Genomic DNA, 6310 nt, shown 5'->3' on the forward strand with positions numbered 1-6310 from the left:
CCCGCTTGAATGCAGGAAAGGGACTGAGGGGTTTCTCGTGCTTCCTTCCTGTCCTGGTGATTTGGTTCTGTGTGTCAAAGCCCTTGCTCATCATTTGTCCCGCCCCTGCCACCACAGCTGTTCCCACACACGATCACCAGCATGGGTTTGGTTTGGATTCTCCTTGCAAAAGCCGGATGGAGGTGTTCGGGGGAGCGTCTCTGGCCAGCTGTGCTCTCCCGTGGAGCATCACCACGTACCTCCTTCCCACCGCATCCCTGTGCACACTCTTCGGCTCCTTAACCCTGGCTCCCGCGTGCCCTCTGCCGGGAGCCTCCCTCGTGGTCCTGCGAATTTAACTGCCCCTCGGCCCCCACGGCACCGTTCTTTTCCCGACAGCCCTAACACCCTGGCCCCTGAATCGTGATCCTCCGGGCCCGCGTCTCCGCTGTCCCAGGAGAGCTCCACAGGGCACAGCGGGTCTCGCCCAGAGGCACCTGCCCAAGTGGTCCAGCATATTCACCATCAAATACATACTGTTCGAAGTACAAACAGCATCCTAGCCTTGGCCTTGCAAATAAGAGTATCTGCTTCCTGTACCCTTTCAAATAGCAAATTTGCACTTCTTGAAGGCAGAACATGTCATCGTCATGCTGTGGATGTGAAATCGGGTTGTGTTTGTTTGGTTCAGCAAATAGTGTTGTTACCCGTGAAAACCCCCATAGTTACCTTATCTAGCAGTAGCTATAACATTAACCTTTCAACACATAGTGGCATTTCGCTCTGAACATGCTGAAAAGACGCTCTTTAGTATCAAGAACTTAGAGGAGGGAATTTAGGCATGCAAACGTACCACCTGTGACCGCTGTGACACCAACATTTGCGTGTGATGGCATTACGGCAGCAACAGAGAATTGTATGGCTTCTGTATATTTTTGTCTCCTTTTTTCAACTTGAGTCCAACAAACCCTGATGAAAAAAAAAGTCTAGGGGGAAAAAAGTTCGAGGAAGCAGAACACTGGCTTTTAAAGCACTTAATACGTCATAATCGAACAAAACTGATTTTATTTTTAAAAGAATAAATTTACATAACGGCACCTAAGCAAGACGGCTGAAAGCTTCCAAAATAGAACCCCCGAGCACATGACCCTGCGACCCCACCTGCTTTGATGATGCCCAGGAAACATCAGTCCCCGATTTGGGCGAGAAGACCTCACAGTGTGACCGTCAGACGTGGGTTCAGCCACCCCAGTTTGAGGGGTTTTCCTCCAGGAGTCTCTACTCTTTTTCTTCTGTGTATTCTTTATGGCATAGGTCTGAGCAACACGGGCACGAAACGACTGCTGTGTAGAATAACAGTTGCAGAATGGACATCCCGGGCGGAGTGGCCGTTGGAGGCTGGGGGCAGGGTGAGGCCAGCCAAGAAAGGCGCAGGCTGCGCCACCTGGCTCCTGGAGGGCCAGGCATCCGAGGGCTTTGGTATCACAAGTTCCGAATGCAGGGCTGACCACACCCCAGGTCTTCCGCTTATATCAGACACACCGTGGTTAGTTTGACTTTTAAGCTCTTCATTGCCACGACTCTGGATCAAGAGAGAGAGGTTTTAAAGGACCAAGACTGAGGGTAAACCGCCGGGGGGCAGTCTTTTCCCAGAGAGAAAATCCAGATGTCTTAAAAGAAAACCAAGGTGAATTCCGAAGAGCCGTGTGTGGCGTGTGTGGAGAAGCTAGTGACTGCGAGGGTGTGAGACCAGACGGAGTGAAGGACTGTGTGAGAAATGAGAGAGAGAGCTGGCGGAGCCCGAGCTCAACAAGTACACTTGGCCTCACCAGTATATACTGTTTACCCTCCAGCTGCTGTAATAAGAGACTTTAAAAAGTGATCGACCATGACAAATCCTATGGTCATTCTTTAATGTGCCCTGGCTAGGATATCCATCCTCAAACTAAACTGTGTAAGTAAATACAGCCTTGAATACCTCAGTACAGCCAACTGGCCTTCCTACTGGAACTTAAAAGAGACGGGCAGTAAAAATTTTATGCTCTGTGCACGTGAGCACACAAGTGAATCGCCAATACCTACTGCTGTGACAACAATTACAGATCCTCTTTTCAAAAGATACAAATGAAGAATGATCTTTTTGTCTGTTGGCTTCAGAAAAATCAACTGAAATCATTTCACGTCACTGTCCAGTGCTACGATCTCTGGTTGAGGGGGATGGAGTCACAGGAAAGTGCCTCATTCACTGAACAGGGTGGGGGTGAGGGAGGGGCCCAGGGTGAGGGGTGCCTGTATGCTGGGCTCTCCCCAAGTGCCCACCCCGCTATCATAACGCAGCAAATCCTAGGCAGTTGGATGTAAAAATACTCAAACAGCAGGCCATTTCCATTTCTGCCTTCTAATGATGAAAAGTGTGAGAAGAATGTGAAGGAAAACCAGGATGTTTTACTAAAAATGATTCATCTCAGGAAACTGGAGCACGAAGTCAAAGAGCAGCGATCATCCCGGCAGTGAGGCCAGGGGACATACTCGGGGTTGACGTGGTTTCAGTTTTCACACTGGATGCAGAAGTAAAGAGCCTAACTTTCGAGGCAGGCTAATTTTTCCCCTAAGTGTGTGCATAGTGATGATGTGTTAAGATTATAAATCACCGCTTCAGTGGCTCAGGCAGTGGACCGCAAAAAATAGTTTGTCAATGACATATTTACACTACTTGTCGCTACTTGTTCCTTACTGTTAATAACAGAGGAGGAGCCCTGTGCAGGAAAGTGGGGGAACCCCGCCCCCGGGGTTCGCCTTGTGGCTGCATTCCTGAGCCCAGCTGAGGACTCGCCCCAGTGTAAAGGTGGGTCGTTTGCTTGGCTTGTTTTCCCAAAAGAGGCCGACGTTATTCTTGCATTAATTACCCTTAGAATGGGCAGGAGATAAGAGGTGGGAAGCCGGTAAAGGGAGCCCCTGATTCTATTTACTAGACGAAAAAAGGATTTACAGAAAATAACTGAGAAATGGAGGAGCGATGTCAGGGAGGCCTCGTCAGGATCGGGCGATGACCCAAGGTCTAGTCCCTCTTGGTCAGGCCCCGGGAGGGTTGTTCATCGGTTCTTTTGCTGATCCACTTTCCCATGCAGACGACGATGTCATCTCAGTTTGCAAGGAACAAACAAACGAGCTGACGCTGGGCAGAGAGGACTTGTCCCCGGAGCAGGAGAGCAGGACAGAGAAGCCCAGATGTACCTGCCGTGGATGAAGGCTGGTGAAGGCTGCCATGGATGAAACCAACTGGCTGCTCCCGCCACATCTTGCTGGTGTGGCGGGAGCAGCCAGCTGGTTTCATGGATGAGAAGAGCATCGTGAGCATCATGCTGCTACCTGGAGCCTTGTGAATGCACAAACGAGGAGGAGCGGATCCCCGTTTCAGTATCCATGCCTGCGGAGACGGGGCTGTGTGAGGGAAGCAGGCAATTGCCCGTGACCTTGTGGCTTCACCCCCGCCTTTCATGGCTTTGCAGGGAGGTTTGCCCTGTTCTTACCACTCGAGCGGGCGGCCTGTCACTTTGATCATGATGACAAGAAAGTCACCCTATCAAAGGGACACAGTTTTACATGGCGCCACCCTCTCTCCCGGCCCTAAGTTCCAGGTTTGGAAATGGGACTCAGTGCTGGGCAAGGTCACAACTGAAAAGAAATGCTCGACCTCCAGTCTTTCAGATCCTGCCCATCTCTCCAGAGCTTGGTGGGGCTGGTGGCCGTTCTTAAAATCCAGGCCACGATTCCTGCCGATTCATGATTTGGTCCAAAGTCCCAGTTAACAGACAGAGTAGGGAGACCTTAGAGAACGTGACCGTGGATTTTAGCCTGGCTTCCCCTGGAGCGTGACCCTTACATCCTAACAGTGACTACGAGGCGATTTTTCCTTTGAAAGGCGCAGGCTGCGCCACCCGGCTCCTGGAGGGCCAGGCATCCGAGGGCTTTGGTATCACAAGTTCCGAATGCAGGGCTGACCACACCCCAGGTCTTCCGCTTATATCAGACACACCGTGGTTAGTTTGACTTTTAAGCTCTTCATTGCCACGACTCTGGATCAAGAGAGAGAGGTTTCAAAGGACCAAGACTGAGGGTAAACCGCCGGGGGGCAGTCTTTTCCCAGAGAGAAAATCCAGATGTCTTAAAAGAAAACCAAGGTGAATTCCGAAGAGCCGTGTGTGGCGTGTGTGGAGAAGCTAGTGACTGCGAGGGTGTGAGACCAGACGGAGTGAAGGACTGTGTGAGAAATGAGAGAGAGAGCTGGCGGAGCCCGAGCTCAACAAGTACACTTGGCCTCACCAGTATATACTGTTTACCCTCCAGCTGCTGTAATAAGAGACTTTAAAAAGTGATCGACCATGACAAATCCTATGGTCATTCTTTAATGTGCCCTGGCTAGGATATCCATCCTCAAACTAAACTGTGTAAGTAAATACAGCCTTGAATACCTCAGTACAGCCAACTGGCCTTCCTACTGGAACTTAAAAGAGACGGGCAGTAAAAATTTTATGCTCTGTGCACGTGAGCACACAAGTGAATCGCCAATACCTACTGCTGTGACAACAATTACAGATCCTCTTTTCAAAAGATACAAATGAAGAATGATCTTTTTGTCTGTTGGCTTCAGAAAAATCAACTGAAATCATTTCACGTCACTGTCCAGTGCTACGATCTCTGGTTGAGGGGGATGGAGTCACAGGAAAGTGCCTCATTCACTGAACAGGGTGGGGGTGAGGGAGGGGCCCAGGGTGAGGGGTGCCTGTATGCTGGGCTCTCCCCAAGTGCCCACCCCGCTATCATAATGCAGCAAATCCTAGGCAGTTGGATGTAAAAATACTCAAACAGCAGGCCATTTCCATTTCTGCCTTCTAATGATGAAAAGTGTGAGAAGAACGTGAAGGAAAACCAGGATGTTTTACTAAAAATGATTCATCTCAGGAAACTGGAGCACGAAGTCAAAGAGCAGCGATCATCCCGGCAGTGAGGCCAGGGGACATACTCGGGGTTGACGTGGTTTCAGTTTTCACACTGGATGCAGAAGTAAAGAGCCTAACTTTCGAGGCAGGCTAATTTTTCCCCTAAGTGTGTGCATAGTGATGATGTGTTAAGATTATAAATCACCGCTTCAGTGGCTCAGGCAGTGGACCACAAAAAATAGTTTGTCAATGACATATTTACACTACTTGTCGCTACTTGTTCCTTACTGTTAATAACAGAGGAGGAGCCCTGTGCAGGAAAGTGGGGGAACCCCGCCCCCGGGGTTCGCCTTGTGGCTGCATTCCTGAGCCCAGCTGAGGACTCGCCCCAGTGTAAAGGTGGGTCGTTTGGTTGGCTTGTTTTCCCAAAAGAGGCCGACGTTATTCTTGCATTAATTACCCTTAGAATGGGCAGGAGATAAGAGGTGGGAAGCCGGTAAAGGGAGCCCCTGATTCTATTTACTAGACGAAAAAAGGATTTACAGAAAATAACTGAGAAATGGAGGAGCGATGTCAGGGAGGCCTCGTCAGGATCGGGCGATGACCCAAGGTCTAGTCCCTCTTGGTCAGGCCCCGGGAGGGTTGTTCATCGGTTCTTTTGCTGATCCACTTTCCCATGCAGACGACGATGTCATCTCAGTTTGCAAGGAACAAACAAACGAGCTGACGCTGGGCAGAGAGGACTTGTCCCCGGAGCAGGAGAGCAGGACAGAGAAGCCCAGATGTACCTGCCGTGGATGAAGGCTGGTGAAGGCTGCCATGGATGAAACCAACTGGCTGCTCCCGCCACATCTTGCTGGTGTGGCGGGAGCAGCCAGCTGGTTTCATGGATGAGAAGAGCATCGTGAGCATCATGCTGCTACCTGGAGCCTTGTGAATGCACAAACGAGGAGGAGCGGATCCCCGTTTCAGTATCCACGCCTGCGGAGACGGGGCTGTGTGAGGGAAGCAGGCAATTGCCCGTGACCTTGTGGCTTCACCCCCGCCTTTCATGGCTTTGCAGGGAGGTTTGCCTTGTTCTTACCACTCGAGCGGGCGGCCTGTCACTTTGATCATGATGACAAGAAAGTCACCCTATCAAAGGGACACAGTTTTACATGGCGCCACCCTCTCTCCCGGCCCTAAGTTCCAGGTTTGGAAATGGGACTCAGTGCTGGGCAAGGTCACAACTGAAAAGAAATGCTCGACCTCCAGTCTTTCAGATCCTGCCCATCTCTCCAGAGCTTGGTGGGGCTGGTGGCCGTTCTTAAAATCCAGGCCACGATTCCTGCCGATTCATGATTTGGTCCAAAGTCCCAGTTAACAGACAGAGTAGGGAGACCTTAGAGAAC

General features: G+C 50.6%; 1 protein-coding gene across 1 annotated transcript in view; it reads right to left on the minus strand.

Moving 5' to 3' along the window:
* Positions 1-6156: 6156 nt before the first annotated feature.
* The window catches only part of SGPP2 (sphingosine-1-phosphate phosphatase 2), a 103988-nt gene continuing 103834 nt past the window's right edge, over positions 6157-6310 (minus strand). Inside the window, exon 6 of the mRNA XM_023529717.1 lies at positions 6157-6300. The gene's annotated coding sequence lies outside the window, so the exon portion shown is untranslated. The remainder of the gene's footprint in view (positions 6301-6310) is intronic.

Source organism: Pteropus vampyrus, unplaced genomic scaffold, assembly GCF_000151845.1.
Source record: "Pteropus vampyrus isolate Shadow unplaced genomic scaffold, Pvam_2.0 Scaffold42, whole genome shotgun sequence".
Lineage (NCBI taxonomy): Eukaryota > Metazoa > Chordata > Mammalia > Chiroptera > Pteropodidae > Pteropus > Pteropus vampyrus.